Genomic DNA, 13,426 nt, shown 5'->3' with positions numbered 1-13,426 from the left:
AACTTAGCCACAGAATCCTGAAATATTAGAGACAAAAGGGGTTTTTCAAGAAAACTCATTACCAATCTCCTCACTTTTCAGAGAAGCCAAGTGAAGTCCAGAGAGAGGAAGTGATGTATTCCCCATCAAAAAGTAAATCATTGGGTTTTGGGCTAATACAAACTGGTTAAATCAGACCCTTTTTCTTATGGAAAGGAATGTGGGCTAGAGACAACACAACAATAGAAGAATATTCACCACTACAACTTCTTAATCCAAATGAATCCCAGTCTTGTGTTTATAAGGCTTTATTTGCTTACACCAAATTGATGCATTTGAGTGTTTCTGGACCCCTCTTATCAGCACAGGGAATCACTGACTTGCAGAGTTGAAAGGGACCATATCAGTCATCTGGTCCAACTCGTATCCCAAAAAGAATCTTTAATACAACTCACCCAACCCATGATCCCTCAGCCTTGATTTAAAGATCTCCCTGAAGAGAGAAAGTCCTCCCTGTCAAGGCAACCCATTACACTTAGACATGAGTTTTAGGAGACGTTTCCTAACATCAAGGATTCTTGACAGCTTCTACCCATTATACTGGGTTCTGCCTTCTAAGGTCAAACAGAGCAAATCAAATCCCTCTTTCACAGTACAACATTTTTAGTACTTAAAGACAATCTTCTCTAGAGACAATCTCTCCAATCTTCTCTACTCCAATTAAACTATCCTCATTTCTTTCAATGAATTCTCAAATGTCATGGACTCATAGACTTCTCTGAACAGCTACTCTTCAAATTATGGGAGATTATGGATGTCCAAGCAGATGTTTTCTGATAGGCAAAAAAACTCATTATACCTAGAAACTCTTCATCAAGATTCTATCAAGAATCATTCTTTGGGCAGCTAGGTGGAACAATAAGGGGCAGTTAGATGGTGCAGTGGATAGAGCACCCATCCTGGAGTCAGGAGGACCTGAGTTCAAATTTGACCTCAGACACTTAATAATTACATAGCTGTATGACCTTGGGCAAGTCACTTAACCTCATTGCCTTGCCAAAAAATATCATTCTTTATCATTTCCCAATTGATAAATGGTCAAAAGATATGAATAGACAGTTTTCAAATGAAAAAATTAAAGCTATATACAATTATATAAAAAATGCTCCAAATCATTATTGGTTAGGGAAATGCAAATTAAAACAACTCTGAGGTATCATCTCATACCTATCAGATTGGCTAAAGTGAGGAAAAGAAAGATGATCAATGTTGGAGAAGTTGTGGGAGGATTGGAACATTGATGTATTGCTGGTGAAGTTGTGAAATGATCCAACCATTCTGGAGAGCAATATGGAACTATGCCCAAAGAGCAAGAAAACTATTCCCTTTGACCCAGCAATTCCAATTCTAGCCTTTAACTAGAAGAAATCATAAAAAAAATGGGAAAAGTCCCAGTTCTAAAATATTCATAGCATCTTTTTTGTGGTGGCAAAGAATTAGAAATTGAGGGGATACCCATTAAGTGGGGGAATGGCTAAACAAGTTATGGTACATGAATACTATGGAATATTATTGTTCTACAAGAAACCATAAATGGTCAGATTCCAGAGAAGCAGGGAATGAGATATAGGATCTAATGCTGAGTGAAGAGAGCAGAACCAAGAGAACAATGTACATTAACACTAACAATAACACTGTGAGATGATCAACCTGGAAGGAAGCAGCTCAGAGAGCTAGGACAACTATATTAGATGGACTATACACAAGGCTATCCCCACCCAGAGGAAGAAAACCAAAACAAAACAAAACCAAAAATAATTAAAAATAAAATTAAAAATCCTTCAGAATCTGATGAATACTTCATAAAGAATATTGCTTATGCATCTCTTTCCCTTAAACCTAATTCCTCTCACCAAAAATGACTAATCTGTAAACATGTTTATCACAAATATGTATGTACAATGTTAATCTGACTGTTCACCACTTAAGGGAGGAGGGGAAGGGGGAGGTGGAAGTAAATTTTGTAACTTAAAAATATACATATGCATATGGATGAATACTGGAAAACTTTCATAACATATATTTGTAAAAATAAATTATCAGTTTAAAAAAAAGGATCATTCTTTATCCTACAAACTAAACCCTGTTTTAGGCAAAAACAAAGGAGGAAGACAGAGTCTGTCCTCAGGGTATTTACTGCATAAAGCTACTTTGCTTAAAGTCAACATATTAAGTTAACAAAATAATAGTCCTCTTCCATGTGAGCTACACATTTCCTAGAATCTAGGAACCAAGGAACCCAGGTTGGGTTTGATAGATACCGACCAAACCAAATTGGGACAAAGTGTATATGGCAGCCAAATGTCCATGATATTATTTATCTTATTCAATAAGTCCTATAACTACATCAACTCTTCTCAAAATCTTGATTCTGTTAATATTATACCAACTACATTCTAGTTTTGCAGACCAAGCAAAACTCACCAAAATATTCCAACTTCCAAAATATCACCCTTTGTCCCAAGCCAATCTAACAGTGCCCAAGGACCCAAATGTCTAGAATATTGAGGCAATCCTTGTTGCAGAAGTTGCATTCCCTGTGAAACAGGAACCTCTCTGGTACTTAGAAGATTATTAACAGATTAGGAGTCACTAGGTCATATCCTGTCATAAAGGGATCACAAGACCTTTGAGGCCAAAGAGACCTTAGGACATAGAAGATCAGATCTGGGAGGAACCTTAAGGCATAACCCTTTTCTATGTAATGGATTCCTTAAGCATTCTATGGTAATAATGTTTTTACAAATTTATTATAAAATACATTGGGTTATAAAGGAAATCAATTATATGGAAGTACAGTTTTCTAAATATTTTTTAAATATAATATGCAAATGTGCCTAGCAAATGGCTTAACTACCAGTCATGTCAATATACTGAAGAATGCAAGCAATATTTTGAGATTTTTTACAACTATACCATATTATCAAAATACATGATTTCTATTGGCACTAACGGCATAGTTATTACTGTTACTAATGTGATTTGCTGCCTACATTCACAACTGAAGGAAATGATAAATTTCAGATAGAGGTTGGCAAAAAGTAAAGGTAAAATTATTTTTTCCATACAAGTTCACCAATTCCTTAAAGTCTGTTCATGGATCCCCAGGAGAGGTTTCATGGATCATAGGCTCAAGACCATGCAGATAAACCTGTAAGTCCTGCTACAAGAGAGGCTGAGGTTGGCAGATCACTTGACTTCCAGAGCTACAAGTAGTAGTATATGTGTAGTGTGTGGCACTAATATGAGAAGCCTCTAGCAAAGGGGAGAGGAGAGGAGAGGGACAAGTAGCACCAGAATAAGGGGATAATATCCCCCAGGAGAGAGTTAAAAGGTTCAAATGAAAATAGGGTAAGTCAGAACTTCTGGGCTGATCCAGATAGTAGTGGGATAGGGTTCTCCGAGGAGGTGTGGCATTTACAGCTTGTCCAAGGAGAGGAAGAGAAGGAGGAATTAAAGGAGAAGGATGAGGCAAAGGAATAGCAGAAGGAGAAAGATGACAAAAAGGAAGTAATATTATCTTCAGATGGGGAAACTGAGATTTAGAGGGGAAAAAAGCCAGATTTGCATTGCTGATAAACAGAATAGAGATTAAAATAAGAATCTCACCTCTCTCAAAATCCAATATTTTTTTTTCACTCTAGCAGGAGATGGAGGTGAAAGAAGACCCCCAACTCTAGTCCAAATCCTCATTTACAGGGATTGTAAGGAATTGACTTGCAGAAATTATATCAATTGACTGGTAAAATGCACAGAGGCTGAATGTGAGTTTTTCAAAACTTACCAACAAACAACAAATTCTAGTTGACTAAAATGACAAAAAATTGGGGCAGCTAGGTGGCGCAGTAAAACACCGGCCCTGGAGTCAGGAGTACCTGGGTTCAAATCTGGTCTCAGACACTTAATAATTACCTAGCTGTGTGGCCTTGAGCAAGCCACTTAACCCCATTTGCCTTGCAAAAACCTAAAAAAAAAATGACAAAAGATTAAGCCCCCAGTGCCCTCAGAAATTCTCTAGGGTGGAGACATTAAAAGCTGATAAACTCCTGAGATTGGCAAGCTAGCAGATCCACTTACATAGAGGACCACATTCCTGCATTTCCTGCTTCCCAAGCAGTTTTCTTCTAGGACTGGCATGTCTTTGGGAGTGCACTGCTGAGGAGACGAATGGTAGCAGCTCCAGGAACCCCAGTCAGCAATACAAGAAGGGCTGGAGATTTTCCTGTTATTACCCCAAAGGAATAGGAGTCAGCAACATAGAGAGGATCAGAGGAAGGAAGGGATTTTTGAAGGTTCTCCCCCTCCCCATACTTGTCACACCCATTCAGACAGTCCAGATAGCAGATAATCCACACATTTTCATACAAACACACACACACACACACACACACACACATGGACCTACACACTTACATACTCACACACTATTCTGGGCTTATCTTTTCAAAGTATGTGAGTATTGGGAAATTTATTAAATTCTTGAAGGCATGCCAGTGTATCAGATGGCACAATGTTATACCTGAGTTCAACTTTGCCTCAGACATTTACTTGCTGGATAACCCTGGGTAAGTCATTCAGTCTAAACCTCAGTTTCCTCATCTATAAAATGAGGACAATAACAGCATCTGTTGTGGTTGTTGTTGTTCTATTGTTTCAGTCATGTCTTGACTCTTCATGATCCCATTTGGGGTTTTCTTGGCAAAGATACTGGACTGGTTTGCCATTTCCTTCACCAACTCATTTTACAAATGAAGAAACTGAGACACAAGCAAGGTAAAGTGACTTGTCCAGGGTCACATAGATAGTAAGTATCTAAGGTCAGATTGGAACTATCTCTCTGATTTCAGGTCTGTTGCTATCCATTGAACCACCCGGTATCCATGAGTAATTATGAGGATCACACAAGATAATGTATATAATATATCTTGCTGAACTTAAAAGCATCCTACTAAGTGTTCAAAAAGTTCAAATGCTTTAGTAGTTTTAAACTTTTAGTTTAGTCCCTTATGGGAATAATTCCAGATTTCCCAAAAGTCTTAGTGTACTTTTAAGATACTAAAGGTTCAGTACTGCACTAGGATTTTTAAGATACCTCCCCAAATAATTGCAGTTCTTATTTTATAATATAATTCCATATTTTAAAATGTATATTTTTAAAATTCATAACCTTTCTTGGCTGGTGGATAGCATAAGCAGATGGGGAAAATGAGAAAAATAAAAGAGTTACCTAGGTTGGCAAAACTAGGAAATAGTAGAGTGGAGATTCAAGCCTAGACCTCCTCTGACTCAAAATCCAGTGTTTTTCTTTTACAGCTGACAGGAAGAAGGAAAAAAAAACCTCACCCAATCAGTATGGCGCCAGTTTATACCAAGAGGCCAATTCTGAGCTCAGTTCAAATAGCAATGGCCTCAGTGAAGACAAAACCTCACCCCAGGTTTCAATAACTGTACCTCTCACAAGTAAGCAGGTCCGGTTCTGTACAGTCTGGAGGCAAAAGGAACTAGGTGCAAAGAAACCTATTTATAGCAACCAATGTGGTTGGTCAAGACAAAGTCCTTCCTTCTCATGATAGAGTCAAAACAGAATACAATCTACCTCCTATTTTTAGATGAAGGCTTAGAATCTAATGGTTTTTGAAAATAAGGAATAGATATTTATCAGCACCCTGTGTCATTATTTTTTTGTTCTTAGAGAATAGAAAAAAAAATGCTATCTACACAATTGCTTCAAAGAAGCTTTCCTTTTAAAAATTTTATTTCTAAAAACTTAGTAACATTCTCAGTTCTAAGGTTCCTTCCAGCTCCACATAAATGTGAAAAACAATTTTCTCTTTCCTAAACAGCCTTCCAACTGTAAAATTCTATGCCCTCTATTCTCTCCTTTTGTATCCCCTCCACAACCCTCCCCCCAAAGATATCTTTCCTTTAATTCTTTATCATTGTCCTTTTGCCAAAGCAAATTCCTTCTAGTTAAGATTTTGGGAGATGGAAAAAAAGTTTTTGGAATCATCTTTTACCATGTGTATAGAAGAGATGATATTCATTTTGATCTTCCCAGTGTTTATCCTTAAGGGGTGATAAATAAAATGTGTTTTGCTAAAGAGAGAAAGGTGTGGCCTTTGTTAGATGCTAGCTGATATGCAGTCATCACACCATAGATAGCAAGCCCACCTCAAAGCCAGAAGCAAATGGCTACTGCCACATACTGTGTGACCCTGGACAAGTCAATTAACTTCTCTGTACTCTGGACAAATCTCTAAAACTGTAAACTACAAAGAAGTTGCCCCCAGCATTGATAGATTTAGCTTGCTCATGTATAACTCTCTATAATCAATTAAATCACAAATCAGAGGATCAAAGATTTAGAGAGGGAAAGAATCTGTGAAGTCACCAACAACCCCCTTCCATTTAATTCAAAAGGAAAGAAAGGTTCTGAAAAGTTAGCTAAGTGTCTGAGGTGAGATTTGAAACCCAAATCTTCCACACCCTAAATCCAAAGTTCTGTCACATATGCCACCTTAGTCCAATCCCTATCCCTTCAGTTCATATGTATAGAAATATAATTAGCCATTTAATATATTGTATTATTATGTTGTACATTTTTCCTCATCAAAATACAATAAGTACTGGTTTGATGGGTTCTGAAATTGATGAGTATTGAAGTATGACTGTATTTATAAAGCACTCCAAGGTCTACAAAATCCCTTTTTATGACAAAACTGTGAAGTAGTGCAAATGCCATTATTCCCCTTTTGAAGGATGCAGAGATTGAAGGCACAAAAAGGGGAGTCATTTGCCCAAGTTCCCAGAGCTAAGAAAACAGCTTAAGAATGCAGCCCAAATCTTTTTGTTCAAGATTTTGAATCATCATCTTTCTGCTATTCAATGTTATCTCTTGAATACCTTCATTTAATCAAAACTAAAGAATGGTAGAGCTAGAAGGGATGTCCAAGATCATCTAATCTAACCCATCCATGACCTCACTAAATTGTCCCTCTGGCCTCTCCTTGTTTGTAGAAAGTCAGTTTGAGATGATCAATAGGCAATTGTAGATTTAAGACTGAAAGTCAAAAAGAGAGGTTAGAGCTGATTAAATAGATCTGAGAAGTATTTACTCAAAGGGGTTAATTGAATTAATGAGAACTAATGATATCACCAAGAAAAAGAGTATCAAGGGAGAAAAGGGTCCAATATATAGAGGGGGAATGGGAACCTAATGTTAAGTGAGGACAACCTGAGGATCCAGCAAAATAGCTTGGGAAGAAGCAGTCAGACCAGCTAGGAGAAAGAGAAGAGCAGTGACTCAAAAACCTAAAGAGAAATATTAAGAAAAAGGTGTCTGTCTTCTCATCTACAAAGTAAGGGGATTAAACAATAAGAGCTCTAAATTCTCACCATCACATTGAAGTGTAAAGAGCTGAAAATTATATTCTTTCCTGAGATTAGGGTTTATTCAACATAGAAATCAGACTTTAGAGATTCCCTAGTCTAGTTCTCCTATCTATAAAATGAAGAGGTTCAAGACAAGAGGTGCAGGAGAGGAAGAGAGAGTGATTAGCCCAATTTAAGTAATAAAGAGAGGTTAATAAGAGGGTATCTGGAATTGGGGGGGGGAAAGTGATAGTAAAAGAAAGTGGGGAAAAGAAAGAGTAAGAAAGTGAAAGCTGTGGAAGACAAACTCAGTCTATTCCAGTCTTCCATTGCTCTTTTTATTCAGTTTATAAACCACATTGATCATGTTCCTATCTAACAGCAAAAGAATTCTTTGACCAGAGGAATTGTGGAGTTATCTTGCTTCCATGGAAAGGTGACTGACTATAAAGGAAGGTGCAAGAATAATGAGTGGTATGGCTTGATCTCCTGGTGTGCCTCCCTAGTATGTAGTAACTGGGGCTGAGGACCAAATAATTCTTCAGATATGAACTAGCAAGCTTTACTAAGTTTGCAAGGTTGGGCTAAAACACTTGTGACAAAGAACTTTTGAATGGAGACTCTATGATCCTATAGCTTGTCAGAGACTGAGGCATTTTTAACTAAAATGCTTTCCTTCCTTATCTCTGCTTCCAAGCTTCTATCAAGTCTCAGCTAAAATTCTACCTTCTTCAAGAAGACTTTCCTGGCTCCCTTGGATGCCAATACTGTCCTTCTGAGATAATCTCCAATAGCCTCCATTTTTTTTTACATTGTATTGTTATTTGCATGTTGTTTCCTCCATTAGATTGTGCCATTAGATTGTGATCTCCTTCAGGACGGGGACTGTTTTTGCTTTTCTTTTTATCCCCCTAGCCCCTTGGCACAGTGTCTCAACATATAAAAATTGACTTGACAATTGACTATCACTAAGGTTACACAAATCATAACCAGAGGCAGGATTCAAATCTATGTTCTGGTATAGTCTCCCTTCCATCAAAAGTCCTTCCCATCCTTTCTCTGCCAAAGGATCTTTGCATTTTAAGCTTGATCTCCAAACAATAAAGTTAGCAGTGGCTCACTTTTATGTAGTATTTCAAATATTTTCATCATATCACTTCTGACCAGTTTAACAGAACAAAAATTATTTTCTCTATTTTTTCAGATTAGAAAACTGAAGTTTAGAAAGGTGATTCACATTTATAAAAATATAAGTTGCCCAGGTTAAATGAAGAAGAGATTAAATACCTAAACAACCCTATCTCAGAAAAAGAAATTCAACAAGCCATCATTGAACTCCCTAAGAAAAAATCTCCAAGGCCTGATGGATTCACAAGTGAATTCTACCAAACATTTAAGGAACAATTGGTTCCAATTCTATATAAACTCTTTGGAAAAATAGGGAAAGATGGAACTCTGCCTAACTCTTTCTATGAAACCAATATGATGCTGATACCTTAAAGCAGGAAGAGTTAAAACAGAGAAAGAAATTATAGACCTATCTCCCTGATGAATATAGATGCAAAAATTTTAAATAAAATCTTAGCAAAAGGATTACAAGTCATCACTAGGATAATATATTATGATCAAGTGGGATTTATCCCAGGAATGCAGGATTGGTTCAATATTAGGAAAACTGTTAGTATACTCAATTATATCAACAACAAACCTATCAGAAATTATATAATCATATCAATAGATGCTGAAAAAACTTTTGACAAAATACAGCATCCATTCCTACTAAAAACACTAGAGAGTATAGGAATAAATGGACTGTTCCTTAGAATAATTAGCAGTATCTATTTGAAACCATCAACAAGCATTATATTCAATGGGAAGAGGCTAGAGGTATTCCCAATAAGATCAGGGGTGAAACAAGGGTGCCCATTATCACCACTACTATTCAATATCGTATTAGAAATGTTAGCTTCAGTAATAAGAGAAGAAAAAGAAATTGAAGGAATTACAATTGGGAAGGAAGAGACAAAACTCTCAATCTTTGCAGATGACATGAATCTCAAGAAATCATCCAAAAAACTACTGGAAATAATTAGCAATTTTAGCAAAGCTGCAGGATATAAAATAAACCCTCATCAATTCTCAACTTTTCTATATATGTTTGGCAAGGTACAGCAGGAAGAGCTAGAAAGAGAAATCCCATTCAAAGTAACCTCAGACAAGATAAAATACCTGGTAGTCTATTTGCCAAGACAGACTCAGAAACTTTTTGAAAATAATTATAAAACACTTCTCATACAAATTAAATCAGATTTAAATAACTGGGCAAATATCAACTGCTCATGGATAGGTAGCCTAATATAATAAAAATGACAATTCTACCAAAACTAAACTACCTGTTTAGTGCCCCACCAATCAAAATTCCAAAAAATTACTTTAATGAGTTAGAAAAAATTGTAAGTAAATTCATATGGAGAAATAAAAAGTCAAGAATTTCCAGGAACTTAATGAAAAAAAGTGCAAAAGAAGGTGGCTTAGCCCTACCTGATCTCAAATTATATTATAAAGCATCAGTCATCAAAATTGTTTGGTATTGGCTAAGAAATAGAGTGGTGGACCAGTGGAATAGACTAGGTGCATAATCTGCTGTTTGATAAACCCAAAGAGTCGAGCTATTGGGATAAAAACTCTCTCTTTAATAAAAACTGCTGGGAAAATTAGAAGTTAGTATGGAAGAAACTTAGATTAGACCAACACCTAACACCCTTTACCAAGATAAGATCCAAATGGTTACAGGATTTAGACATAAAAAATAATACTAAAAGCAAACTAGAAGATCAAGGACTAGTCTACCTGTCAGATCTATGGAAAGGGGAGCAGTTTATGACTAAGGAAGAGTTGGAGAACATCACCAAAAACCAACTAAATGATTTCAATTACATTAAATTAAAAAGTTTTTGCACAGATAAAACCACTGTAACCAAGATCAAAAGAAATTTAGTAAATTGGGAAACAATCTTTACAACTAATGATTCTGACAAAGGATTCATTTCTAAAATATACAGAGAACTGAGTCATATTTTTAAAACAAAAAAGCCATTCCCCAATTGACAAATGGTCAAAGGATATGCAGAGGCAATTTACAGATGAGATCAAAGCAATCCATAGCCATATGAAAAAATGCTCTAAATCATTAATTATTAGAGAAATGCAAATTAAAGCTTCTCTGAGGTACCACCTCACAACTCTCAGACTGGACAATATGACCAGAAAGGATAATGATCATTGTTGGAAGGGATGTGGGAAATCTGGGACACTATTACACTGTTGGTGGAGCTGTGAACTTAGCCAACCTTTCTGGAGAGAAATTTGGAACTACACCAAAAGGGCAACAAAAATAAGCATACCCTTTGACCCAGCAATACCACTACTGGGTCTATACCCTGAAGAGATCATGAAAAAGGGTAACAATATCACTTGTACAAAAATATTTATAACAGCCCTGTTTGTGGTGGCAAAGACTTGGAAAACAAGTAAAGGTCCTTCAATTGGGGAATGGCTTAGCAAACTGTGGTATATGTATGTCATGGAACACTACTGTTCTATTAGAAACCAGGAGGGATGGGAGTTCAGGGAAGCCTGGAGGGATTTGCATGAACTGATGCTGAGTGAGATGAGCAGAACCAGAAGAACATTGTACACCCTAACAGCAACATGGAGGTGACATTCAACCTTGAAGGAACTTATTCATTCTATCAGTGCAACAATTGGGAACAATTTTGGAATGTCTGCAAAGGAGAATATCATCTGTATCCTGATAAAGAGCCCTGGAGTTTGAACAAAGTTCAAGGACTATTCCCTTTAATTTAGGAAAAAAACAGATATCTTATTGCCGGATCTTGTTATTTCTTAGACTTTTTGTCTCTTCCATAAAGATATGATTTCTCTCTCAACACACTCAATTTGGATCAATGTACAACATGGAAACAAAGTAAAGGCTTTCAGTGGGGGGGGTGAGGGGAGGGAAGTAAGATTGGGGGGAAATTGTAAAACTCAAATAATATCTTTAATAAAAATAAATTTTAAAAAAAAAGGAAGGTGATTCACCCAAGGCAATTCTGCTAATAATTGTCATTCCTTTCTTCTGGACTTTTATTCAAAGGATGAATGAGCTTTTTAATGCTAACTCCATACCAAGTAGGAAAGATAAGATTTTCAGGAGATATTACTGATTCTCCTTCTGAATAAGGCTGGCCTTGTGACCTCCCTAGGTTTCAAAAACAACATCAAACTAGGAAGATCCTTGGGAGACCCCACATAAAAATAAGCCATAATGGTGCTTACTATATGAGCAATTAGGAGACTCATATGGAAAGTAGGAAAAAGTGACTCAATTATATATAAAAAACTAGATTTCATCTCTCTTCTAAAAGAAGTTTCATTCTCTGAACAGAAAGAACAATACTAACACTTTGCCAGCACCTAAATCTAACATAATCCAACAGAAATACAGTACTCAAAATGGTTTTTTAAAAGGTTTCCTTGGGACACAAAATCATAGGAAATGTCATAGATTTTACAAATGAGGAAACTGAAACCTGGAGAAATCAAGTGACTTGCCCCAGATAACAAAATAATTAAGAGTAGCTTTAAAGCCCAAGTTCTCAGACTCCAGAACTTTCTTTTCACCGTATCAACTACACAAATATAGCAGGAGAGTCTCTTGGAGGTCATCTATTCTCATGCCACCATTTTACAAATGGGAGGAAAAATGACCTAACTAAAGTAACACATATAAGCTAGGATCAGAGCTGGGGCTCTAACACACATCTCTGAGTCTCAACTCACACTGCTCTTTCTACTTAGATAAACTTCCTTCCTCAGCTGGTCTTGAAGGAATGACGGAGTCATGGTGCCCAAAGTTCCTGTGTCTTCTCCAGCCCTGGGAGAAAATCTTCCAAATCATCCCAGAAATCCCTCTATTCCTTTGACTCTGTTTCCCAAACTGCTCAAAATATTAGTCAAATGTTGGGTCCCCACTCCAAATAAACAGGCTCACCTCAACTTGCCAAACCTAGGACGCAAAATTGAAAACAGGAAAGCCTAGCTTTCAGAAACAGCCAACAGGAAAGAGGCCAAAGCAGATAGCTAGATCCCCCTCTACTGACTTCTCAGTCAAGAGGAAAAAAATAATGAACAAAAGCAACATTACCTGGGTCTTCTACCAGAGCCACCAGATTTCTGTCCAGGAAGACATTTTGCAGACCTCACTAGGAAAAACCAGTCAGTTTGCCTTGGTAATTAAGTCATTGTAATTGGTTAAGGCTTTCAAGCCCCTCCCTGCAGAGGGACAGTCCCCCAGCTTCTCTTTTCTGACCTTCCTCTTATCACAGAGACAGGGCATGTTATTTCAAAGGTCAGCAGGCATTCCCTGGAATTGACAGGAGAGATTGTTCATAGAATGGTAGAGTCTAGAGGCCACCTTAATTCCCCCAAGTATTAATCTCCCTCCCAGAAGAGTTAGTTTTAAGAGAGTTCAGAATGTAAGGTATTGAAGCATGAAGAATGCCTAGATACCCCTGATTGTCTCTGATATTGCTGGATGTATGATCCTGGACAAATTACTTAGTAGTCTGAGAAACTATCTAAGAGTTTTTAATCTGTTTTTGTGTGTCATGGACTACTCTTTGGCCATCTGGGAAAGTCTTCTCACATTAAAGCAAGACACAAGAGAATATAAAAGAAAACATCCTATTGAAGTACAGTTAATATTTTTTTTTAAGAACCGAGCTCAAGGATTCTAGACTTAAGGACCCCTGACTTAAGACTGTAAAAGAATGTCCTTACTCATCAGTCAATGACGCTATGCCAGTGGAATCACAGGTAGGGTCCCAATTCTTGGTCAGACTACTGAACATGTGTGGTTACCCCAAAAGAAGAGAGAGGAAGAATTGAAAAAATCAGATAATGGAGAAAATAGGAAAGGAGAAAGCCCATGAAACCTAAACTGGAAAACCAT

General features: G+C 37.0%; 1 protein-coding gene across 2 annotated transcripts in view; it reads right to left on the bottom strand.

The window, feature by feature from the left end:
• The window catches only part of SH3TC1 (SH3 domain and tetratricopeptide repeats 1), a 120,537-nt gene extending 107,813 nt beyond the window's left edge, over positions 1–12,724 (bottom strand). The window contains exons 1-2 of one of the 2 annotated variants that reach the window (XM_074229846.1): positions 12,620–12,720; positions 4,117–4,261 (exon numbers count right to left, since the gene is read on the bottom strand). The gene's annotated coding sequence lies outside the window, so the exon portion shown is untranslated. Of the gene's footprint in view, positions 1–4,116; positions 4,262–12,619 lie in introns of both variants that reach the window. The other variant, XM_074229845.1, reaches the window with a different exon arrangement.
• Between the last annotated feature and the right edge of the window lie 702 nt (positions 12,725–13,426).

Source organism: Macrotis lagotis, chromosome 3, assembly GCF_037893015.1.
Source record: "Macrotis lagotis isolate mMagLag1 chromosome 3, bilby.v1.9.chrom.fasta, whole genome shotgun sequence".
NCBI lineage: Eukaryota > Metazoa > Chordata > Mammalia > Peramelemorphia > Peramelidae > Macrotis > Macrotis lagotis.
This window is presented reverse-complemented; position numbering and strand designations above follow the sequence as displayed.